Source organism: Rhinolophus sinicus, chromosome 10 (genome assembly GCF_057876585.1).
Source record: "Rhinolophus sinicus isolate RSI-liver-muscle chromosome 10, RSI-T2T, whole genome shotgun sequence".
Taxonomy (NCBI): domain Eukaryota; kingdom Metazoa; phylum Chordata; class Mammalia; order Chiroptera; family Rhinolophidae; genus Rhinolophus; species Rhinolophus sinicus.
In genome coordinates, this window is record NC_142510.1 from 3,950,566 (window position 1) to 3,977,161 (window position 26,596).

Here is a 26,596-nt window from a genome sequence, read left to right on the forward strand (position 1 = left end):
CATGACATTCATGAGACACTTGGAACACTTTGGATAGTGGAGGACAATAAGCAACGCTTAACTCGTTAGGAGTGGTTGTATTAAAAGAGCTCTTTTAGCGTTAACACGTGGTCATACTTACAGATGAAATGATTTCTCGTCTGGCTTTTGTTGGGAAACACTGACACCGGTGGAGCCACTGTTGGGGGGGGGGGGCGTCGGTGGTTTGGCCCATCTGGGTGGTGTCGCGGCCCCTGAAGCTACACGTCACTGGTTGGTTAACCAGGTGCGTGTTTAACCCCCCCCCCCCATGATAAAAAGTTAAGACGGTGAAATGCAGTACCCGTGTAGAAAACGCTTAAAACGCCAAGGTGTAGTGAATGACTAATGACTCAAGCGAATCTCCAGGCGTCAGTCACTAGCTCCTCGCCAGCCCGCCCCTTCCCGCGGAACCCCTCCCCCAAGGTAACCCTTCTCGCCCACAGCGCTGGTCCTCCTTGGGAGCACCTGGGGGGCTTTATAAACGAGTGGGGCCGAGCCGTCCAGGCCTATGAGACGCCGCCGCTGGGGGGAGCGTCCCAGAGCAGAAGCGGCCAGCTCTTCGCACTGCAGGTAAGGCTGTCTCTGCGCTGGACTTTTTCAGTGAGTTGACCGCTCTGTTGCATCAAACGTGCCGTCTCGCTGACTGTTTCTCTCGGAGGCCTGGGGTGCTGGGTCGTTTCGTAAACACAGGTTACGCGTGGCAGTGGACAGTGCAACCCTTTTTACAAAATAGTTACCACCTCCTGGGTGCTTTCGACATGTCTGGCCCGCACTCCGTCCTTTATGTGCACTTATTACCTCTAACCCCCCACCTGTGGGGTCCGCCTCACTTTCCCCATTTCATGGATGAAGAAACAGGCCAGGGAGACTCCGTGGCTGGCCCACGGTCACCTGGTTAGGAAAGCGCAGCGTGTGTGACTCAGTGCCCTTCACCCTCACGTCATGCTGCTCGTGGAGGGTGTAGAGGGAAGAGTTTAGGGCCGTCGGATACCCCAGGAGAAGGAAAGGGAACTCAGGTTATGTGCTGTTGGTGAACATCACTTGGAGCCGATTCCGTGTAAGTGAAATGGGGACATGGCTCCTTTGTGTTCTCAGCTCAGCCTCTTACTCATCTCACAGTCCTCAGTCGTCACAGGACAGGGAGGCAGGAAACGCCCGCAGTTCAGGTGACCTCTGGCTGCAGCCGAGCTAGTCATGCCCTCCTCCAGCCTCACTGAGCGCCTGTCCAGGCCTCAGAGCAGTGGGCATCAGCCGTCACTCATGGCGCAAGGCATCCCACCCGCCCTCGTAAGGACAGGCTCTGTTTCATCGCTGTTCAGTGTCTGCGGAACCCAGCCCAGGAGGTGGCACATGTCTGCTATTGGAATGACAGATTGGAATGACAGGACGGGGCCTTGCTCAACCAGCAACGCCTGGAGCCAAGCATGCAATGTAGTGATAGAATCCCCAGTGGGCAGGGAGGTGTCACAGGCAAGCGTAGGACAGTGGCTAGGAAGGGATCTCTCCGTGCAGTCTGCCGGGGTTCGAGTCCCAGCTCTGCCCCTTCAGAGCTGGGCAGCCTGGGGCCACGTAGCCCACCTCTGTGGGCCTCCTGTCCATCACCTGGTTGTCAGGGTAACAGCAGTACTTACAGGGTTATGGTGAGGAAGGAATGGGTTCATACCTGAGAGGCAATTAGATGCCTGGCAGTGCCATTTGCAGAGCTGGAGGCAAAAGGAAAACCTGGTACTACTGGCCCCGGCTTCTTATTTAAAACTTGGATTTTTTTTGTTCATCATAGATGTTTTTGCATTTATTTTGATTTTTTTTTTTTGAGAATGTTGCACCCGAGTGTTCTTTATCTTGAGGACTGGGGTGCCCCCTTAACCTTTGCGCCAAAGGAGAGAGCCTCCCCTGCCTCCCCCTCCTCCTGGCCCCGGCACGTAGCAGGCAGCACCCTGCTTTCACTGGTCTGGAGGGGACTCAGTGTTTTTACTTTGGAAACATGTATTTGTGTGTGCTCTGGTCCTGGGGAGGAGAGGCGCAGCCTCAGCCCTGCCCCCTGAGGACTGGACAGTGAGGGGTAACAATCCCCACTCAGTGAGCGCTTACTATATGCCAGGCGTAGTGCCAATGATGCTTCTTTACTGGGCCTTACAGCAACCTCTGGGGCAGCGGGATCGTTATATCCATTTTACAGACAAAGACACTGCCCTCAGAGCCATTCAACAACCTGGCCGAGAGCAGGAGGTTAAGAGGAGGGAGCCTGGTCTCTCAGACTTGAGCGTCCAAGCTCTTTCTGCCATGACCGTCGGGCGAGGCGGGAGCGCCCACCTTCCACCACAGCATCTTGGAAGCTGAGGCAATCAGCTGGATTTTTCCTGGGAGTTCAATCGCACGGTTTTTCTCGTTAATCATGTCTCAGGAAGCTCGAGTCTAGACTGGAGAGGCCCGTGGGAGGTGGCCCTTCCCCCTGAGAGTGGGTTTGAGACGCCATCTGCCATCACCTGTTCCCTGTGGGGAGAAAAACACTGTTGAAAAATCTCTGAGACAAGGCTCTGGCCGTTTCAACAGGCTGGTGAGGCAGCTCCAGAACCTTCTGGCAAAGGGGCGGGAGGGAAGGACTGGGCGAAGGGGAGAGAGGGGCAGGGGGAGGAAGGGAGGAAGAGAAGCCCGACTGGGATGTAGGCAGGTGTGGGGGCAGAGCCCCAGAAAGCAGTTTCCAGCCTCTCGGCCTCACATAGACAGGTGCTGGCTCAGGTAGTAAATGGCCATCAACTGTGATTGCATGGCCATCAGCTGTGGCTAGTTCGCCGTCAGCTGTAACCAGTGAGCCATTGGCCACAATATAACTGCTGTGGCTACGCTAGGAGAGAGAGGAAAGAAGAATGGGGGCTAGCAAGGAGATGGCGGCTGGGCTGGCAAGCGTGGATGGTGGTTTGCGGACAGTGTGGATCCAGCCTCCAGTGAGAGTATAGTGCCGCCAGAGAGAATACAGTGGTATGACTCCCCTACCTATGGCTCCGTGGGTGTTCCTTTTTGGCCTCACCATGTCCTGCGTTCTTGTATGGGGAGCGGGAGCAGAGACCCCACCGGACGCCCTGCATGACAAATGGCGCAGCGAGCAGGGTCTCCCGCATGACAGCAGGGAAGAGGGGCCGAGGGAAAAGGGCCGCCAGGCACCTCCCTAGGGGACTGAAGCTGTGCCCCAAGGCTTTCTAGTCACAGCCATCCTCCCACGGCCACGGCCAGCAGGGAGACTGGCTTCTGCCCTCAGCCTGGGAGAGGCGTTGGCGGGGGGGCGCTGGGCCAGGTGGAGGTGGCAGCTCCCATCCTGAAGGCTGGCTGGGACGTTTGAGATGGCACATCTGAAGTTCAGGGCTGGCACAAGTAGGTGTTCCATACGTGTTAGTTCAGCCCCCTTCTTTCTAACCAGGGGCTCCTCCCTGGGAAAGGCAAGAAGTTGCTCCAGATAACGATAGCTACAATTTATAAAGTCTTGGCAATGTACCAGTTACTTTTCACCCATGACTTCATTTAACCCACGAAAATAGCTGCTGTTACCACCGCCTGTTCTGTAGACCATAGAGGAAAGTTCAGAGAGCTTAAATAACATGCACAGGGGCACACAACCTGCGCGCGTTTGCACTGGGAACCCCGGCCAACGGCAGACATGCCCAGAGCAACGCAGGGGGCGAAGTTTCAATTTTACGTAACTTTTACTAGTTTACATTTAATCTAGAAACCAAAGCAGTAAAGTGTTCTTCTGTGAAACCAGCTTGATTGTTTCAGTGGGATTCCATTGCCCTTAACTGTTGAAAATATAATGTCCAAATTAAACTTATAAAATACATAGGGGCGTTTGAAGTCTTAGGACATAGAAAAATGAAAGTAAAATATTTCAATTTTTTTCATATTGATTATGTGCTGAAATGCTGTCTTGGCTATGTTACAGCCAAATAAAACATTATTAAAATTATTTCCATCTTTTAATAACACCTTTGTTTTTCGATTTTTAAATTAAACGTGTTGGGATAACATTGGTTAATAACATACAAATTTCAGGTGTACAGCTTTATAATATGACATCTGTATACTTTATTGTGTGCTTACCACCTGAAGTCTAGTCTCCTTCTGTCACCATGTCACCATACATTTGACCCCCTGTACCCTCTTCAATCTCCTGCCACCTCCCCTCTCCTCTGCTAACCACCATTCTGTTGTCTGTATTTATGGGTTTGCTTTTGTTTGCTGCTTTCTGTTTTATATCCCACATACGAATGCAATCATGTTTCTGGACTTTTTCTGTCTGACTTCTTTTGCTCAGCTTGCTAATCTCAAGATCCACCCACGTTGTCGCAAATGGCAGCATTTCATCTTTTTATGGCTGAGTAATATTTCATTGTATATATGTACCACGTCTTCTTTATCCTGTCATCTGTCCAAGGACTCCTGGGTTGTTTCCATATCTTGGTCACCGTGAATAATGCTGCAGTGAACATAGGGGTACATATATCTTTATGTGTAAGTGTTCCCAAATTTTTTTGGTACATACCCAGAAGTGGGATTGCTGGGTCATAAGGTAGTTCTATTTTTCGTTTTTTGAGGAACCGCCACACTGCCTTCCATAGCGGCTGCACCAGTCTGCAATCCCACCAGCAGTGTGTGAACGTTCCTTTCCCCCACATCCTTGCCAACACTTGTTATTGCTTGTCTCATGGAAAATAACCTTTCTAATGACTGTGCAGTGACATCTCGTGGTTTTGATTTGCATTTAGAGCTAGTGATGTTGAGCATTTTTTTCATGTATCCTTTGGCCATCTGCATATCGTCCTTGGAAAAGTGTCCCTTCAGGCTCCCTGTCCTTTTTTAATTGGACTGTTTATTTTTGTTGTTGTTGGGCTATATGAGTTCTTTACACGTTTTGGATATTAGCCCCTTATTGGAGGTATCGTTTGTAAGTATTTTCTCCTATTGGGTTGGTTGCTTTTTTCTTTTGTTGATGTTTCTTTTGCTGTGCAGAAGCTTTTTAGTTTGATATAGTCCCATGTATTTATTTTTGCTTTTACTTCCCTTGCCTTTGGGGCCAAGTTCACAAAGACTCCTCTGAGACCCCGTCCATAAGTTGAGTGCCTATGTTTTCTTTTACGCTATTTTATTTCGACGATGCTTTTTAAGTGTGGCTACTAGAAATTTGAAAAAGGACATAACTGGTTTTCAATATGATTTTATTGGACAGCACTGAGCTAGAAGGGGAACCAGGGAAGGGAGCCGGAGTCTGCAGCTCAGGACTTTGACCACTACTTTTTCTCATCTGCCCCTTGAGTGTAGGGTTGCGTCATGTACCCTGTGGGAGGGTACAGGATGGAGCAAACTGGGGACTTCCCTAGAATATCAGACTCATCTTTCTCCAGTGCCTGGTATCTTCTCCAAAACCTTCTTCTACCCAGAGTGGCCCCTTAGATGTAGTGACCTTGCAGCAACCTCAGCTACCAAGAGTTTTCTATTTGACAGGAGAGCAGATGGTTCCTTCGTTCTCATTCCTCCGTCCATTTGTTCAGTGAAGGCTTATCGAATTCCTGTTGTGTGCCCGGCACTGTTCTAGGTACTGGGGATACAATGTGAACACAGCAGACAACTACTATCCTTGTGGAGTTTATGTTCTACTAGGGAGGCAAAAAGAAAAATACATCCAATTCTAGGAACTTAGTAACGAATGCCAAGAAGAAACAAAGAAAGAAGCAGGTAGATGGGAGGTGTCTGCGACAATAGTCATTTCTTATGGCTGCTGTAACAAATTACTGCAAATGTAGCGGCTTGAAACCATCCATATTTATTATCTTACACTCTGGAAGCCATAAGCCGAAGGTGAGTCCGCAGGGCGGCTTCCTCCTGGACGCTCCCAGGGAGAATCCTCGCCTTGTCAGCCTCTAAAGGCCGTCAGCATCCATGTCTCTGACTCCGACCTTCCTGCCTCCCTCTTGCATGGTCCCCTGTGATTCAATGGATCCCACGCAGACAGTCCCCTCATCTCAGAATCTAATTTAATCACACCTGCAACACTTTGCAACCTCCCTCTGGTGACGTGAGGTAACATGTTCATAGGTTCTGGGGATTAGGACGTGGGCATCTTTATGGTGGTGGGAGGGCTCATTGTTCTGAAATTTTAGATAAGGTGGCCAGGGAAGGACTCATTGAGATGACGGTTCAGTAAAGACCTGAAGGAAGTGAGGGAGGTTGGCATGCAGATACTTGGGAAGGAGTCTTCCAGGCAGAGGAAAATGCATGTGCAAAGGTCCTGAGGTAGAAGTGTGGCTGGCATGTTTGACAGAGAAGCCAGAATGTCTGGAGCAGAGAGACCCAGGGGCAGAGTGGTAGGAACTGAGGTCAGAGGGGTAATATGGGGGAGGCAGATCATGGTGAGCCTTGGAGGTGATTTTAAGAAATGTATCTATACTCTGAGTGAGATGGGAAACCTTTAGGAGCCTCCTCTAAATGTATATTCAATAATTAGCTATGAAAAAAAACCCTAAAGCCCAGTGAAAAGAGAAATACAAAATGGGGTGTGGAAACGTAAAGAGGGAGTAAGGAAATATGAAAGGGACATAATTGAATGCAGGGACCAGAAAATGGAAAGAATTAAGCCTTTAATGTATGAGACAACCTCAAAGAAATCAGTAAGACAAATCCTGAGACTGGGTAGAAAAACAAGCAAAGGGGTGTGAAGAAACAACTGGAAAAGATTAAATGCAATTAGCTAAGCACATGGGGAAATGATCAGCCTGACTAGTAATCAAAGAAATGCAAATTAAAGCAAGAAACAGCTACATTTCCACCTAGTAAGGATTTAACTATGGAGATGCTGGCCCGGCCATGGGGGAGTGAGTAGCCTCAGGAACCTTGGGCACAGTGGGAACTGGGGCTTTGACCCTTTTGGAAAACAGTGTGACACTGGGTATCAAAACTGTAAACACGGCATTCTCATTGGCCCAATAAGTCCCTTTCTGGTAACCTAGTGCGAGGATGTGGGGGCAGAGCCCCAGAAAGAAGTTTCCAGGCTCTCGGCCTCACAAAGACAGGTGCTGGCTCAGGTAGTAAATGGCCATCAACTGTGATTGCATGGCCATCAGCTTTGGCTAGTTGGCCGTCAGCTGTAACCAGTGAGCCATTGGCCACTAATATAACTGCTGTGGCTACGCTAGAAGAGAGAAGAGAGGAAGAACGGGGGCTAGCAAGGAGATGGCGGCTGGGCTGGCAAGCGTGGATGGCGGTTTGCGGACAGTGTGGATCCAGCCTCCAGTGAGAGTATAGTGCCGCCAGAGAGAATATAGCGGTATGACTCCCCTACCTATGGCTCCGTGGGTGTTCCTTTTTGGCCTCACCATATCCTGCGTTCTTGTGTGGGGAGCGGGAGCAGAGACCCCGCCGGGTCTCCCGCATGGCGGATGGCGCAGCGAGCAGGGTCTCCCGCATGACAGAGGACATAATTCTACGTCTGGGGAAAGCTTTGTTCACTGCAGCCAAAGGGAGACAACTAAATTGTAAACAACAGATTAGAGGCCAGGACGGTCATTCCTCTGACATTGTCGTCCAAAACGTTAAGTAAATGCCAGTTGTGTGCCAGGTACTGTTCTGGGTTCACAGCCGTGAACAAAACACCCCGCACTCCCTGTCCTCGTGGGACCCATATTCTGGTGAAGGAGAAAGAAAACAGAAAAGCAAAGATGTGAACATGTCATATGATGAAGAGGAACAAAGCAGGACTGTGTGGTCGGGGGAGCCCCAGGGGGAATAGCTGTCCCAGTCTGCTGGGCACCGAGGGGCTTCACAGCACAGGGACTCCAGGGTCGGAGCTGGGACCGTCCTGGGCAAACTGGGATGAGGAGGTGAGGTCAGGGCCTCTGTAAGAAGGTGGCGTTTGGTTAGGGATTGAATGACGCGAGAGCGTGAGCAGAGTACCTTTCCAGGCCGAGAGAACAGTGTGTGCAAAGGCTCTGAGGCAGGAGGGTTCTCGGGAACAGTGAAGGTCCCCAAGATCAGAGTGTCTGAAGCACAGCACCAGAGGGGTGGGGTTCAGAGGGGGAGGACCTGGCCTCTGACCCTTGCAGGAAATGTAAGAACTTTGCATTTCATCCTAAGCCCAGAGCAAGTCTTTAGAGGGTTTAAGCAGGGAAATGAAATGATATAATTTATGATTTTAGAAAGACTACTCTGGCCTCGGCATAGCACATCCAGCAGATAATTCTAGCCCAAATTTGATTTTTGGGGGAGGTCTTCGTTGCATTTGTTTTTCACCACTTACAACTTACGACAAATGCTATTGGTTTGCCATTTGCAGGAGTTTGCAGAGCTTCCAATTTCAATAAATGTGTTTAATTTTTTAGAAGCGAGAGCCACTTTAACATAAATCTATGAAGGAAATAATTGTACAGGTGGAACACAGACATGGAATGCCTAGAGACGGTGGTGACATCTTGAGTTTCGGAAATGCTGGCCTATGTCTTGATGCCCTTGAATCCTGCCATCTCGGCATCTGGTCACCGGGCCCTTTATAAAACCAGGGCGTCCCCACCATCTCTGGGCCATGGTGAGTAGCCCACTGTACTCCGGCATCTCCCTTTTTCTGCAGTTCATGCCTTTATTGATTCAACCCATATTTACTGAGCACTTACTAGGTTCTGGGGCAGAGTCTCAACCTTGGTGCACAGCATCCCATGGAAGCATTTTACAAATGATAATGGTTCCTGCAACCAAACTTCCCAGCCATTTACTTAGTGAAAAACAGAATAAATGCATATGTGTGTCCGTGATAATGTTCTCTTGTACTCGCTATGTGAATGTGCTCCCATGAGCAGGAGAGAAAGAAAGATGGGATTGCTATGCCAGAAATTCTAACCTGCCCTCCCCCACTGTACACCCGAAGTGGGGGCTGCACATGTGAATGCGCCCTGTCACATGTGTCCTATTGGAGAAAGCAAAGGTTGAGAACTAGTACAGACTATGGGACATCACCGTAAACAGAAGGTAAAGTCCAGTTTGGGTGAAGCAACGAAAGAGAATTTTCTTTGCCTCTTGTTACCAAGCTTTCCTTACATCGGAGACTGCTCACTCAGATTCCTGTACATGAGTGAAGTGGGCCAGGTGTGAGGCATTGGGGCGGTGGGGGGGGCTGTGGTAAACTAGAGAGCTCAGGCCCCATCTGAAATGTTCTCAAGAAGAACCTGACCCAGCCAAAGCAAATGCAGCTGTGCGCTGAATTTGATCTGGGACCCTCCCGTTTGAAGCCTCTGCCTTGTGTGCACAACTGTCGATGGTATTTGGTAATTCCTGATATTCTGGGTTTGCACAAGCCAGGAAGTTGATGTAATTAAAAGAAAACAAAAATAGTTGGGCTGATCTCCCCCCTCCCCCTTACTAATTTAAGCGTATTTCACCAAACTAAAAGATCCAACTGGCTGATTTTTGGTTTTGTACACAGCTTTGGTGTTGGCTTATCTGAGATGTTCAGGATGTGGACGTGGGCTGGGATCTTGGGCAAGTGATGCAGTCGCTCTGTGACTCAGTTTCCCCCTCTGTAAGATGGGGATAATAATATCACTCCCCTCACGGGCTTTAATACATGGAAGGAGCTTAGAATAGCGCTGGGAAGGTGTTACGGCTGTGTGATGTGGATATTATTCTGGGGCTGGGTGAGGCTTTTCTCTGTGACTTATTTCATGTAAGCCCAAAACTTCATGATCGACCTAACACCCAAATAAGAATGAGTTTTTCTTACCCTGGTGATATAATCACATACAGCAATGTCACTTACATAAGCTTCCTTACCTCCTTGTGAAATCCACCACCCTCTGCTCCACTTCCTGCCGTTAAAGAATTTTTTCTCCCAGGGGGTAAAAGACACCCAACTTTCTGTTAATTATCACTTTAAAGCAGGGACCTATGGGGGTGCTAGAAAAGGTGCATTTGGCAGTCTCTTGATTTGGGGAGGGTGGGGTAAAGTCTTTACTCTGGAAGCAGTGAGTCAGGCCTGGAGACCTCAGAGGGAGCAGCGGAAGGAATCATGGAGCAAAAGGAAAACTATGGCCTCCCTAGAGTAGACAGGCTCGGCCCACGCCTCAGAGGAGACGTGTCCACGAGACAGCCCACTGCAGACAAACACGGATCTGTTGTTTCCTTTTTGTTTTGTTTTTAAATCTCAAGCCTGTTGTACATGTAATACCGGCTCATTGTGGAACACGTAGACAGTCGAGAACAGAAGTGTGAAAGTCAGGACTGCACGTGTCAGAACTCAGTCTAACACAGTCAAGGGACTATGTAGGCTCAGACAGGTACATTCCATGCGGGGATCAGGCACGGCTGTATCCAGGGCTCTGATAGGCTGCCATCTTGCTCTCTCTCCATTTCTCCAGTGGTCCTTCCCCAGATGGGGGAAAGGTGGGTACTATAGCTCCAGACTAATCCCTAGCAAGTGAATGACCCTACTAGGAAGGAAAAGTCTTTTCTCAATGGTCAGTTGGAACAGTCTCAGGGAGGGACTTGATTGGCTGGGTGTGTATCACATGTGCACCCTTGAACCAATCCCTGTGGTTACGAATGAAATGCTGCGATTGGTCAGGTGAGTGAGCAGGTTTCCCACAGGAACAAGGGTTTCTGTTCGAGAAGAAAGAGGAGAAGGAAATGCATTGATGAAATCGATGGGTGTCACTGTAAGAAGCAGACACACATTTCCAATACTCCCACCACCCAGACATAAGGGCTGCGGGATTCGTCGTGTAGCTCCTTCCAGAATTCCCCATCCCTCCCTTATCTGATCCTCCCCCAAACTCCAGGAGGTAGATCCATTTTGTATGTGAAGCTTAGAGATTGCCTGGCTGGTAAATGGCAGGCAGAGCTAACACTCAGGTCCTGTTCACCGCTCCTATATGCCACACGTCTGTGAGTGTTAGTTTCCTCATTGATTCGTTCACCAGATACTTACCGAGCACCTACTCGGTGCTGATGTGGGCAAACAAGACAGATGGAATCCCTGCTATCGTGCTGTTTGCAATCTCCTATTATTCTAATCTGTAAAAGAAGCTGATACTGTCCCTCTCTCAGGGTTGCTGTATGGATTAGGGAAGTGTGTGCCTGGTACATAGTAGGTGCTCAATAAATGTTGGCTTCTGATCGCCTTTACTCCCAAGGGCCGGTAACTTTCTATTCACATACGCGAGGGACAACTCTTGTGCCAAGAGAGAGACACTGTGTTCTCCTAGAAGGAGGCATTGCATGGTCCTTACAATTCATGCCGTGCACACAGCCTATTAACCCCCCTGAGCAAAGGCTCATTTTCCTGGCCTGCTTACCCTTCCATCTCCCGCCTCAGTTAAACCGGCATCTCAGACTCTCCAGGAGTCTCGACAGACCAGAGGCAGCAGGCAATGCTTCGGGAAGCTATGTGCAGTTTTGAGAGATGAAAAATGGAGGAACGTGGGCCTCCAGGCAACGGGCGTGATGGAGGACAGAGAACGAAGATAAGAGAAATGTGTCGCATAGGAGGCTGAGTTTGCACAGGCAACGAGAGAAAAATAAGTAACAAATGTCTACTTAGGGGTGTTTTCCTTCCAGCATCTGGAGCTTTGGAAGAACCTGGATAGGAGAAATCTACATGTTAGGAACCCAGGCTGCTATTTACGTAATTTCCATCTTCGAAGGCGTCAACTTTATCTTCTCTGCCCGTGTGCTTGTCATTTCTCTTTCTGGCTCAGTTTTAATGATTTCTTTTTTATTTTTTTTCCCCCAAGGAAGACAGTTTAACTTGGCCACATAATCAGTGTACTGAAGCCCAAATCGGAAATCTCTTTCACTACAGACAAAACAGTTCAGTGGAGGGAAATGTCACAGGAAAATTGTACATTTCTTTTCATAGACTTAGCAGAAGCAGCACCTGGATTCCAGAAGCGGAACAGTTGTGATCGGCTTCGGGCTTTTCCTCCTCTTACCCCCTTGTGGTGGGTTAAGAGCGCAGGTCTTGTTCCTCATCAACCCTGTGACTTGGTCAGACTCCCCAATGTATCAGAGCCTCACTTTTCTTAACTGTGGAAAGATGACCATGAAAAAATATATATTCTGGGGTAGTTGGAGTGGGAAGGATTGAAGAAGGTACAGTTTAGAAATTCTTAGCATGGTGTCTGGAGCGTATGTACATTTTATCAATAAGAGCAAAGTTTCTTACTATCCAAACTTGCTTGTGAAAGGGTCTGACGCTCACACAGCCCGGTAAGGGAAGGAGAATTGTGTAGACCTGGCTCCAGCTCCTCAACCTGCCAGCTCTGGGACTTTGGCAAAGTCTTTTCCCTCTCAGACTGTGTCCTCCTAATTCGGCACAGGAGAGAAACTAGGGGGATGATTGAGGGACTTGGAAGGTCTACAGAGATAGTAAATAATAACATATATATAACATATATATATATAATGTGCTATGCAATATGTACTATTTTGTATATTATATGCACTATATAATGCATAGTAATATACAATAAATTCTTACTATACTACATTATACAAAGAACATAATATAATATATATACACTAGTATGTATAATATATACTATATAATGCATAGTACCTAGTATATTATGTAGATAATATAATATAGTATACTCGGTATTATATATTATATACTGTGCATAATATATACTATGTTATGTAAACACTGTAGTATATATGCTCTATCATATGTACTATGTATCATGAATAGCATATATGGTATATATACTACATAGTGTTTATAGTCTATACTATAATATGTAATATATATGTACACCATGCAATACACACTATAATATAGATACTGTATACTATTTGAGTATATTATGCTAGTATAATATATAATATGCTATATATTATAGGTCTATATAATATAGATGCTATATTATTGTAACATAATCTATACTATGTAACATGTACTATAATATAGTATAGTCTGTAATATATACTGTATATAAGCAACTTTCCTCTGTATTCTGTATTCTATCCACTATATACTGGGGGGTGCCAAAAAAAAGTGCACATTTTAAGAGATGTTATCTATGTATGACTTTTCAGAGTTGAATTGAATTACGGTTGCAATGTGTAGTATGATGTCCGCTCAAAAGATGGCGTTCATCAAATGAATGCTAGTGTCGTTCATTGCATTACAATTTTAATAGTTTTTTCCTTTCTTAAAATGTGTACACATTTTTTTTGGCAGCCTCTCTATATAAAACACACACACACACACACACACACACACACACACACACACACACATAGCATCTACATTGAGTACTTTATATCTATAATCTATGTCCTCAAATGAGGGAAAGGCCCCGGAGCTTCTAGAACAGTGTGTGCGGCACAAAACAGCTGAAGAGCTGTGATGAATCGTGGTTATAATTATCGTGTGGTTTATAATAATAATAACAAATGCGTGAGCTTAAGCTCCTTACGAGGAGGGTTACATGGTGAGAAGTCGTAGAGCTGCCGTGTATGGAGGATGCCCTGTGCCAGGCACGTGCGGAGATTTACTTAGTGATGTATTTTCAACTCTCCCTCATCTCACCCTCACCCTCACGGCCGTGCCTTGGAGTCGGTATTATCTCAGGAGGGGACACGAGCTCAGAATCGACTTTGGTAATTTTGGTAATGATCGCGGTAAAGGTATTAAGGGAGTGAGTGAAAGGACAGCATATGGCCTGTTCTGAAGCTACTTCCTGTCGAATCGGTAGATAAGTGTCCAGCTTCAAGAGTGGATTGAACGGTGGGAAGCCAGGCAGTTTGGAAGGTGGGACACCAGTTACTCCCAGAAGAGTCCTTATCCGCGGTCAACTTTGGAGGCACCAAGATTTATTTTCTCAGGGAAGGCAGCCTTTCCTCACCCCCACTTCCCGCAGATCCACAGCCGAGGAACCTGAGAAATGGCTGCCCTAGTCCTTAGGCACAATCTGTTTCCATTGGGCGACAAGCGTCCTTGGCATACGGGGTCTGCACCTTTCACTGCGTTGCTGATAAACCTTGTGTTCCGGCGTCTGGGACCTCCCGACTCCGTGCGGCTCGCTCACCCCTGTGCCCTCTTATTTATGGCTTTTATTGAGTCTTTCGTGAAGTTGTAAATTGACCCGCCATCCAGCTGGTCTGAGCCCTCACCAGGAAGCTGTCATCACAGTGAATCGCCTGTTCAGCAGCTGCCCCTTCCCCAAAGGTCCATTAGTAAGGCGGGTGTTTCCAAGAAACGTGCTTCTGGAATCTGGCAGCCCGGGCAGCCCAGACCCACTAAGCCAAGGTTATTATTATTGTTTTCGTTAAAAACAAGTAAAGTAAAAAGTGGAGAGGAAATGCCTGTAGTTCATTTCAGTACAGCATTCTGGGAAAGCCTCCGTTTCTGGAGCTGCCATGTGGGTGAGAGAGACAGACATACTTTTATTTCTGCCCAGAAATATGCTGTGTAATTCTTGTAGCAGGGATCTGGGGACAAGGCAGAGGTGGATGTATTTCCATGGGGATTTGGGAACTGGCAACTGAAATACAGACGAGGATCAGACCTTGGACTTGGGACGGACTGGGGTGAAAGTGATTTCCCTAAAAGCACAGGGTGCTGGAGAGTTCTTTACAGCTTCTCAGACACCTGTCAGGCCCTGTGCTTAGCCCACAGCGTGGACTAGCTAACTGATCCCTTAGCAGTTATGTCTTGTCCCCATTTTACATATGGTGAAACTGAGGCTCGCGAGTTATTCACTCCCTAGGTGGCATGGCTCTAAGTAGTAGAGGCAGGATTTGAACCCAGGTCCTCTGTAATTTCATCAGAATTCATTTCTTCGAACATACCTTTCAATGATTTTCAGTAACTTTTAAAAGTTGTGCAGCCGTCACTACAATCCAGTTTTAAAATTTTCCATCACCCCCAAATGGTCCCTTTTGCTCATTTGAAATTCAGTCTCCATTCCCATCTCTAGCTCCAGGCCCCCCACTAATGTACTGTGTGTCTCTATACTTTTACTTTTTTCTGGACATTTCATACATGGAATCATACACTACGTGGCCTTGTCATCTGGCTTCTGTTATCTAGCTGGAGGCACGTGCGTCACTGCGTGTGTTAATTGTTCCCTCTTTTGAATTACTTGTTTAGGATTCCATTGTATGAGTATTTTGTTTATCCATTTACTCATCGACAGGCATTGGGCTTATTTCCATTTCCTGGTTGTTTTGAATAATTCTGCTGTGAATATTCATGTGCAGTCTTTGTGAGGATGTATGTTTTCACTTCTTTTGGGTTGATTCCTAGGGGTGCGTTGAATGATAAGTTTATGTTTATAAGAAACTATCAAACTTTTTAAAGTGGCTCTGCCATTTTACATTGAACTGAGGTCCGTGTGTGTCATGTTCTTAACCACTCTGTTAAGCGTATTCTGACATTATTCCGTGCCGTTAGTGATCAATTAATTTCAACAGTCATTGCTTGATGTCTGTTCTGTCCTGCTCCTGGTACTAGATGGCAGGAATAGAGAGATGAAAGAGATACCGTTTGTTTTCTGCCTTTTGTGGGAGACTGGATTATTACTCCCAGCTCTTCCGCCCGATGACCTCGCAGTGCGTGAGAAGAGTGGAATGTATGTCGCGGGTTGAGAAAGGCGGTTGCCTTCATGCAGTCTTTTGACCTTGGCTTTGCCCCGTAAGCGTGGGCTTGAGTCTGGACTATTTCCTGACTGGGAGATGCTGAGCTCTCTCAGCCAGTGCTGGGCTTATCTTTCCCTGTTTTGGGCCTGATGTGTTCTCCTTCGTCCTGCTTGAGTGCACGTGACAATGGCTGTGACGCATGCCCCCAGCTTTCTGGATTTCAGACCCCAGGGGAGGGGTTGGGGCGCTTCTCCTACAGCACGAAGGGCTGCGTCAGCTGTGGACTGGATCCGCTGGCCATGGGGAGTGATGCATCGCACAGGGCTGGCTGCTGAGCACACTCTGTCTCCTGTCTTGCTGCAGGTAAACCCTGGAGCCCGGTGTGTGTGTGGTCAGTTTTCAGCAACATTGGATCACGCAATGGTCTCTTTGTCGGGTGACCTTTATCTGCCTTTTAACCTTGGCCGTACTCATGTCATATATATTCCGTCCTGCTGCGCAGCCTGACCACCCAGGGAATGGTGCTACACTGGGCCTGGCCCTGTGACTTGCTGTGGCCATTGGAACCTTAGCAGATATGATGCAAATGGTTGTCTGGCCTCAAATGTGCTGTGAGCTTTGGCTCACCTTCCTGCATGCATATGACCCACTGTAGGAAAGCACACCCTGGGTGGCTGTTGCTTAATCAGCCTGAGGCTCAGAAAAAACGTAATGTGGACCAGATGCGACTTCAACTCAGAGCTTAAAGCTAAGTGCAGGTTACTTATCTCTCCTTTACCCCGAAGAAAAAGAAAAAGCGTGGTGGGACATGTTGTATTGAGCAGTGGCCATGAGGTGGCGCTGTCAACCTGGGGCAGCTTGGTTACTGGACTGGTTGTAGGCACTGCGGTCCTGCTGTAGTCGGCTCTGCTCTGCTGGGGCTACGAATCCGCACAGTTGATTTCCCGGGCTCCTCCACCATCTGGCTGCCTCTTTGGGTGTCCTGGCTGGAGATGAGAAGGTGGGAAAGGAAGGCAGTGTCCGTAGTTGTAGCAGCTGCAGAAGTGGATGGTTCCAGATTCCAGGATCCCAGGCAGGGCAGCACCTGCTGGAGGGGGACCCTCTCTGAAAAATCCGGGAGACACTGCTGCCGCGTCAGGTGGCGGCTCAGCCTAGAGGCGTTCGCAGCTTCCAGCCTCTGGTTATCACCCCTTCTTCCCTTTGCCCTCAGACCCCCTTTGCCAACTGCCATTCCATGCACCCCCAAACCCTTGTAACCGGTGCCTTTGTTTGAAATACCTAGAGTTGTGTTTGCTTTGACTGTACTATCGCTTTCGGAAACACGAGCACAGGAAAGCGTTGATCTTGGGGTGGGTGGGGGGAGGGGAACAATGAGAAATGGTCCTCGTCTATGTGTGAGAAAACCACTGGCCACTGAAGGCCCAGGGCAGCTTTCAGATTATATTTCTTAATTCTTCTTCTTTTTTTGTATCATGATGCGTTGAACATAGCCGGTCAATGGTTGGATGCCAGGTCATGGACGCTAAGACTTTTCTTCAGACTTTGGTTTTCTCGTTTATCCTGAAGATAGGCTGAAATGAAGCACGGATACACTGAGTTAGTCTAACTGAGACTCCTTCCAGAAATTGTGCTTCCTTCTCTCCTCTCCTGGCCTCCCACGTGAAGTTAGTGTCCCCAGGAGGCAGACAAGCTAAGTGCCAAGCTCCACTCCCCGCGAGGTGGTGATTTTCCTGCGCAGTGCCCTTCGTTCTCCAGTTTGCCCCCGCCGACCTGCTTCTCAGAATCCACATGGTCCCTCTTATTGAAGCCCAGGATCCAGAGTTTTACAGATGACGGCAGGAGGACTCATTAGGACTGAAAGGAAGGGTCCCCAGGCACAACCGCCGAACGTCTCCTGAGGTCTGCAGCAGCCCCCGAGGTCGCCGCTGATTACTCGAAGCAAAGCTCTTCTTTGCTCTGCGGGGAGCTTCTCTCTCAGTGTCTACAGTCAGGGTAGGCAGGTGGCGGAGGAAACAAGGCTGAACAATGGCTTTTCCCTTCCAGTTGGTTCAGATCAGCAAGAAGCCCTGAATCTGGGTTTCTTTCAGCCTCACTTGGAAAGAGTTCAGTTCCCCTGCTGAGGAGAAAAATAGGCCATTATCGCCGAAAGAAGGTGCCTGTCCTAGATTTGAGGACTGCCTGTTGTCTGGATGGTTTCTGGGTGTCGGGGGATGGCCTGTTGCCATCGTCTCACCCCCGTGTACCTAGGAAGGGTACAGATGTGAAGCTGGGTTCTTCATGGAGCCGGACACCCAGGGCCTGACGTCTGAAGCTTCCAGCGTCGTGTCAGCTCACCAACTTTCCCCCCTCCCCACTAGAGAAATCCTGTTTTCTAACAAGCGTAAGCCACACCAGTTGTGTCTCTGCCGCACACGCAGCCTGACCCTGCCACACAGGTTCAGATGCAGCTGTAGAAGGACCCCCTTCCTGGAACCAGGCAGTTGGTGCTCACGTTCCAGCCGGACCAACCAGCGTCATGGGCTCACCTTTGAGAACCTCAGTTTCTCCACCTGTAGAATGGGGGTGGCACTGGAGTCCATTCTCCTTACCTGGCAGGGTTGTGGTGACTACTGAAGGCGGTGGCATAATGTAAGTGTTGGGCAAACGGTAATTCTCAGCTGCCCGAGTTTGCGCCATTCTGTCACACACCAGAAAGTGTGGCAACACACCACAGCGGGTTCCGTTCTGTCTACTAATACTCACCTTCATCCTCCGGTCGTTTGGTTGACCCTTGGGTGTCAGTTGGCTTATGTAATGTCCTGACGGGATTCTTTTCTACATTCGAGGGAGACGGGTCTTCCATGTTCTAAGCTGCTGCTTCACAAACGTGAACGTGCACACAAATCACCAGGAATGTTGTTGAAATGCAGATTCTGGTGCCGTGGGTGTGGGTAGGGCCGAAGGGTGTGTGTCCCCCAAGCTCCCCGCTCAGATCCATGCCCGAGGGGCAAGAGCCTGGGAAATACGATTTCTCTTCTTGGTGCTCTTGACGTTCTGTAACACGTGTGTTTACTGTTTCAAGTTCACTTCCACCTTCTACAGTCTTGCATGACCCACTCCACTCAACAGATGTCATATAGAAACCACTGTACCAGTAAGTACTCCAGCTGTAGGAAAAAAAGAAAAAACATTTGCACAATGACCCAAACTTGTCAGAGCGTCGTGCAGCATGTGCAACACACCCTGGGTTGTAAACATCACAGATACAAGTGGAAGTTGTCACATGGGTGAGGGCAGGCCTGGCCTTTGTCCTGGCTCGTTTAGAGCAGAAGCTCGAGAGCGTGCTCGCTTTTGCCTTCCCAGGTAGCACTGGGTGTGTGTGAAGAGAGTAATCAGAAGAAAAGTGACAAAATGTTTGCAATCAGTCAGATTTAAAGGATGGATGTGTGGTATTTTGTTGTACCATCTTCTCAACTTTTCCATAGATTCGAAGTTGTAAAATATTGAAAGTTGGGGAGAAGTGCATCTGTGTGGGGCCAGTCTTAGCAAGGAGGTTTTGGTTCACTCTTAGCCTGGGTTGGCCTCCATTTCTTTTTCTGCAAACAGCAGCCCTGGTGCCAGTCATTTTTTCAAACTTTCATGGTCAAAAGTGTTGGCGTCCTTGGCCATTGCCCAAACTGTGTCCAAAGGATGTGTCTCTGAGCTCAACTGGAGAGAGAAATGGACAGACACATTGGGAAGATGAATTTTGAAGTGGCTGGTGGTGAATTTACGGCTGCCTTTGGGAGTTGCCAAGTGAGTTCTTTGAGTCGTGAAGGTTAGTCTTAGATTGAAAGTCAGTTTATGTCAGCAAGATGGGAACCCCAGAAACCTCAAAAGAAAAAACGGACAGATTTGACCATATCCTAATAAAAATTCTGAGGTATAAGATAGATGCACCATAAATAATGAGAACACATTTTCAACACATGGGCAAAGAGGGACTACCCCTAATAACCTTAGTTGCTACAAGTTGATTTAAAACAACACAGACTTTAAAACATCCCAGTAGGAAACTGGACAGAGGTGATAACAGGCCGTTCACAGTCAAGGCATGCGAATGACCAATAAAGTCTGCAACAGGATACAGCTCTATTAGTGTTTACACATTTTTAATTTGAATATGAAATGAAACACAATTATTCATTCATCATATTGAAAAAAATTAAAAAGTCAGTATTATTTAGAGTGGGAAAGGAAATAAAAATGTGTGGTGTGATACTGGTGTGACAGTACGTCATGATAACCTTTTAGGAAAGGCATTTTCGGTTAAAATCAAAAGGGCGTACGCGTTGACGCACAAGTTCCACGCTGAGGAATGTACTCCAGGTAACTAAGGGTAGGTGCCAGTAGGCAGATATGTTGTATGTAAGTGTTTTTAATAGCGCTAGAAGGCAATAGAAACAAAACCACCCTGAATCTGAATGTCTGTTGTCAGGGGAATGGTCGACTCAATGATGGTATTTCCAATTCTACGGCTCATTTATTTATTCATTCATTGTACATTTTTGAGCATCCGCTACTTCCCAGGCATTGTTTTAAATACTGGGGATAGAGCAGTGAATAATACAGACTCATTCTTTTTATCATGAAGCGTGTACTGTGTGTGTGTGTGTCTAGCAAGGGAGAGACAAATGATAACAATAACAATAATAAAAGACGTCAGGCAGCCTTAGGATGGTTTCCTGGTTCCAGAGGTGGGTACCCTGGTTTTTCATTAAAAGTATTATATCCAGATTTTTATTCTACTTTCAAGTCTTTGTGTCTTGCTCATTTGCTCCTGGTGTGTCCGCTCATTGTGCCTTGAAATATTTTTCATAACACCTATCCAATTTTATTTTTATGCTTTTTGAATGAAACATCAGACCTTATTTGGATTTTTCTCGCTCTCTTTTTTTTTTTTTTACACTAATATCCCTTCCTTAGTTTTTCCACTAATGTCCTTTCTCTATTTCAGGATCCTAGGCAGGATGCCAATTTGTACTTATTTTCCCCATGGATTTATTGAGATATGATTGACAGATAACATTGTATACGTTTAACGTGTGTGGTGTGATGACTTGATATGCATTTACCGGTATTGTGTACTGTAAAATGTTTAGCACAGTGAGGTTCCTCAACACCTCCATCGCCCGACGTAATTACTATTTTGGCCTTGTTGTTATGGTGAGAGCATTAAAGCTCCTCTTGTAGCGTCTTTCAAGAATACGATCCAGTGTTGTCAACTGCAGTCCCCACGCGGTACTCGGTCCCCAGAACTCATTCATCTGATCACTGGAAGTTTGTGCCCCTTTGACCACCACCTCCTCCTTCCCCTCACCCCCAAGCCCTTGGCAACCCCCACGCTACTCTCCGTTTCTATGAGTTTGATGTTTGTAGATTCCTTGTATAAGTGAGATCAGATAGTATTTGCCTGTCTTTTTTTTTTTAATTTTTATTGGGGATTATTGGGGAACAGTGTGTTTTTCCAGGACCCATCAGCTCCAGGTCAAGTCGTTGTTTTCAATCTAGTTGTGGAGGGCGCAGCTCCCTGGCCCATGTGGGAATCGAACCAGCGACCTTGTTGCTAAGAGCACCGCACTCCAACCACTGAGCCAACCGGCCGCCAGTATTTGTTTTTCTCTGTCTTGTTTCCCTCAGCATAATGTCCTCGGGTCCATCCACGTTTTGCAAATGGCAGGATTTCCTTCTTTCTCATGGCTGCATAATAGTCCATTGTGTGGACATACCGCATTTTCTTTATCCGTTCGTCTGTTGGGTACTTACGTTGCTTCCACCACGTCGCATTTAGTCCTCGTGTCTCCTTAGTCTCCTCTGGCCTGTGACAGTTTCTTGTTCTTTCCTTAGTTTTCATGAACTTGATGGGTTTGAGGAGCACGGTCAGGTGTTTTGTTGGGTGTCCCTTAATTTGGGTTTGTCTGAACTTTTATTCTCATAATTTAGACTGGATAATAGCTTTTTGGGAGGAGTAGCAGCAAGGTACATGCTGCCAGCATGACTTCTCGGTACTGATGTTGACCTTGAACACATACTAAAGGGAGTGCATCTGCCCAGCTTCTCTACTGTAATGTGACTATTTTCCCTTTTTCATACTCAAGCTATTCTCCACATTTGTGAGAAGCCAGTTCCTAAGTCCAACCCACACTCCAAGGGAATGGGATTGGTGGTAGAGGGGAATCTATAGATATTATTTGGAATTGTGTCCGTTTCCCTCCAATATATTTATTTATTCAATCATTTACGTACATAAGTGTGAACTGATACGTTCTTATTTTATACTTTGGGTTTTATGCTTCATTTGGATCCAATACTGTATGTGTTTTGTTGCTTTAGTTGTTCCAGCTTTGCTCTTTCAGATCGGCTCCTGTGTCCCTGTGACATGCCCCCCCCTTTTTGGAGCACCCTCTTTATGTCACTATAAGATGAGTGAGACTCATTTTGTCTTTTTCCTGCCCTAGCGCTGCAACCAGCTACTTCTCTGAGGGGCCCTGGTCCCCTCTACAGGAGAGTGGCAGGTGGCTGATAAATTTTATTTTTATTGCTCCTTAAACTTTTCCATGTTCCCCATTAGACTCCAAGCCTCATTTTGGGTGGCAGCCTTGCTGTCTTTCTTATCATACCTCATCATTTTGCATCCTCCTGGACCTAAAATGTCCATTATTTGTTGGATGAATGAAGTTTATTGAAACATGTTTAAGCTTTTTCTTTTTATCTTTCACTATTGCCACTAAATTTACTTTCATGTAATGCTGTCATATAGCTAGATCAAGAAAATGCATTATGCCTTGACATTCTGTCATCATGAGTTAACCGGTACCTCATCTAATAGAGACACGTGTCATGCATTCATCGAGTAGGTACAACCATACAAGCCTTTCACCAGCAGTCACCCATAGTCAAAGCGTATTTGCAATTCAAGGTTACTTGTTTGCATTCCTGGCCAGGGATTGGAAAAGGAAAGATACATTGTTTCTCCCTTCTCCTCCAGTTCTTTTCTGACCACCCATTTCCATCCACCACCCATTTCCCTCTGGCAAAATTGGACCCATGCCTCAAAGCCTAACAAGTCTTGCCTTTCTGTCTTTCTGTCTAAGCTAAGATCTCCCCATCTCTGAATCCCACGAGTGCTGCATTGATAATTACACTGTGGTATTTATATTTTATTAATTGGTCTTATTTGTATGTGTCACGATGCCCCCTATTAGACTGTTTACGGCAGGTGGGGTCCCTATCAGATTGAACTTCTTGCCTACGGATAACAACAAGAAGTCAATTGTTCAAAGGGAATTGGAAATTTTAGAAATTAAATCCTGGCTCAGGTATGATAACTGAATTCCAGGAGGAAATAAAAAAGAGCAAATAAATCAGTTGATCAAAAGAAATGGGAAAGTATACAAATTACAGTTTCGCTATCAAATTGTAAGTGATCTCTATGTGGAAAGTAGCTAAAGAATTGAATACAGTGAAATTCCCTTTCCATTATTAACCCCTCAGATTTTATCAACAAAACAAAACCCCCAAAAGTCAATAACATCTGATGCTGAGAGGGTAAGGTGAAAAGGTGAAATATATCTATACATATGGAGGGAAGAAGGGAGGGAGGGAGGGGGAGAGAGAAAGGAGAGGAATCTGGCCTAAAATCTCAGAAGATACATGTATAAGAAAATGTGTTACAGTGGTGTTTGTAACAATGAGAAGTAAAACAAATTGGAAAAAGCCTGAATGTCCATCCATAGCAAGTGAGTAGATAAAATTTGTCACATCTGTGCTGTGGAATGTTATGTCGCTATTAAAAACAAATTAGATCTCTAGCTATTTACTTGGAGAGCTGTCCGTGCTGTGCTGCAGTGTGACACAAGGAAGGGAAGGAGTGATGAAAACACCAGCGCCCGTTCAGTCGGTCCTGACAAGGAGAAAGGTGGGGAAGAGACCAGCCAGCTGGGTGGGGGGTGAGGGTTCACCTTGTAACAGAACACCACAGACCAAGTGGCCAATAAACAATAAAATGTTCTCTCTCCCAGTTCTGGAGGCTGGGAAGCCCAGCATCAAGTCGCCGGCAGATTCACTGTCGGCTGAGGACTTCCTGGTTCATAGGCGACCATTTTCTCCCGGCAGAAGGGAAAAGCGAGCTCTCTGGGGCCACTTTTATCAGGGCACTAACCCCATTCAGGAGGGCCCCACCCTGTGATCTAATCACCTGCCAAAGGCCCCACCTCCTAACCCCCTCACCTTGGGGGCTAGGATTTCAACACATGCCATCCATTGCATTTTGGCCATAATCTGTTATCTCATAGATTCCCATAGAAAGGTAACATTTGTATCTAGTGGTTCAGGGGTCCTGGGTGTCATTTGGGGATGTCCCTGTAGGTTGCTCATGTCACCATGGCACCTGGGACTTGAGATGACAGTGAACCAGTTCACGCTGATGACTTTTTGTTTGTGGTGGTTGAAAATTCTGAGCTTTATGTTTTAGAGGGCTGAGATGAAAAGGGCTAAGTATCCCTTTTACTTAATGAGAAAGGGTTTATCGTAATTTAAAGTGATAATTTATATCCATTTCAATGGATATCCATTCAAATGATGACAAACGTCTGAAAAGATGCGCAAACTCACCAGTGACAGAGAAATGTAAATTGAGGTAATAATGAGCTATATCTCCCAGCCTAGGAGAAAATGGAAAAGAGCAATTATATCTATTACTGGTGGGAAGCAGGACAAGGGCTACTCTTACCTTGTTGGTGAAGATAAAAATTCATTCAGCTGTTTTGGCCACATTTATTCAAATTAGAATATGCATATTAAAATTATTATACAATATTTGATATGCACCAAATAATACAGGTAATAACATACATGCAAATTATAAAGAACAATGATTAAAAACACATTTGTGAGGCCGCTTCCAGCCTGAGAATCGTATCTTCACCGTTGAAGCCCCTGCAGGCGCCTCTCCAGATACCCACAATCCTGTTCTCTTGCTTTGTTCTATTAAAAATAGTTACAAAGAAATACAAATGCCGTCTGATCCAGCCATCTCAGGCCAGGGACTCCACTGCATAGCAATAAAAGCCATCGTACCTAAGGCCATTTGTAGAAGAGATATTTATTGTCTCAGTGTTTGTAGTTGGAAAAGAGGGGAGACTAGCGAGTGCTCATTCATGGCTGAATCACACGACATCCACACCATGGACTTTTGTCCCCCCATTAAAAAACGATGAATTAGAGCAATACCAGATGACGTGGAGGGATTTCCATGTCATATGGTGGAAGGAGAAATCAGGAGGCAGGAAAGTGTGTACAAAACAACAAACGCTTGTGTATTGTACAGAATGTGTGCATTCATATATTGTGTGTGACTGGATGAATATGGAGACAAATTTGGAAGAATATATTCTAGGCATCAAAAGGGGTTACCAGAGTGAGAGGTGGAAGGAGAGAGGCTTGGGGAGGGAGCAAAAAGGGGAGGAAAAAACAAACCTTACCTGGGCCTCAGTTGCTTCATCAGAAAAACCAGGGTAAAAATTGCTAATCTTATTTGTGTCCCAGGGTTTATGCGAGGATTTCACAAGACAATATTCAAGTTATTTTTTTGAAAATATTCAAGGCTCTGCCCAAATGTGTGATGGTGGGATTTATTATAATGTGCAAATGAGACTTATAATGGCGACATGATTTTGAGCAAATGATTTTATTGTTCTAGACCTCGTCTGGTTTCATCTGTTAGCCGGGGATAGTAATAACCAACCGAATTAGTAATGGCTGGTATCCTTCCAGGGGAATTATTGAGATCACGCTGCCTGGATGCCTTTAGGTCTGTATATTAAGGAATTCAGTCCTCACTGTGATGAATTTCAAAGTACGAACGTTTGGCCCGACTGCTGCATCCTTGCCCTCTTTTGGATTTCACCCACTCTGTCCAAATGGGAGACGTAGACTCTCTCAGGGTTACGCCACCCTTGGGCTCCTTTGAACTGAAGCCAGGCCAGGCCACCCAGGATCTACACACTGTGTTAGTTTGCAAGGGCTGCTGTCACCAACTACCTCAAACTGGTGGCCTAAAACAATAGACTTATTCCCTCCCAGCTCTGGAGGCCAGAGTGTGAAATCAAAGTGTGGGCCGGACCGCCCTCCCTCGGAAGGTTTTCGGGGAGGTCAGTTAGATAACCCTGTTTTTCATCTTCTCTTATCCAACAGGTCAGCAGTGTTTACAGTTTCTTGTTCCTTGGGAATAATTTTACATTTACAGAAATTTATAAAGATAGAGAAGAGGGTTCCCATATGTTATCCTCCCCTGCCCACCCCCTGTCCAGTTTCTCCCTTTTGTTAACCTCTGACATTACCAAGTACCTGTGTTAAAACTCAGGCACAGACACTGGCACCTTGCGATTAACTAAACTCCAGGCATAATTTGGATTTTGCCATTTTCCCCATTAATGTTCTTTCTGTTCCAGGATCCAATCCAGGGGCCCAGGGACCCATTGCATTTAATTGTCATGAATCCTCAGTTACCAATGGTCTGCTAGTTTTTCACTCCTTTTTTTCCCCTATTTTTAAATTTTTTATATTAAAAAAATTTTATTTTTCAATTAGTTGATATACAATATTATATTAGTTTCAGGTGTACAACATAGTGATTAGACATTCATGTAATTTACGAAGTGATCGCCCCTAATAAATCCAGTCCCCACCTGGCGCTAGACATAGTTATTACCGTATTACTGACTATATTCCCTGTGCTTTATTTTATATCCCTGTGACTATTTTGTAACTACCAATTTGTACTTCATAATCACTTCCCCTTTTTCACCCAGCTTCCCAAACCCCTTCCCATCTGGTAACCATCGGTTTGTTCTCTGTATCCATGAGTTTGTTTCTGTTTTATTTGTGTATTTTGTTCTTTAGATTCCACACGTAAGTGAAATCATATGGTATTTGTTCTTCTCTG

At 46.3% G+C, this 26,596-nt stretch overlaps 1 long non-coding RNA gene across 1 annotated transcript in view; it reads left to right on the forward strand.

The window, feature by feature from the left end:
* Positions 1 to 471: 471 nt before the first annotated feature.
* LOC141569431 (uncharacterized) overlaps positions 472 to 26,596 on the forward strand; it is a 250,600-nt gene continuing 224,475 nt past the window's right edge. The window contains exon 1 of the long non-coding RNA XR_016022541.1: positions 472 to 591. This is a non-coding gene — a long non-coding RNA (uncharacterized LOC141569431). The remainder of the gene's footprint in view (positions 592 to 26,596) is intronic.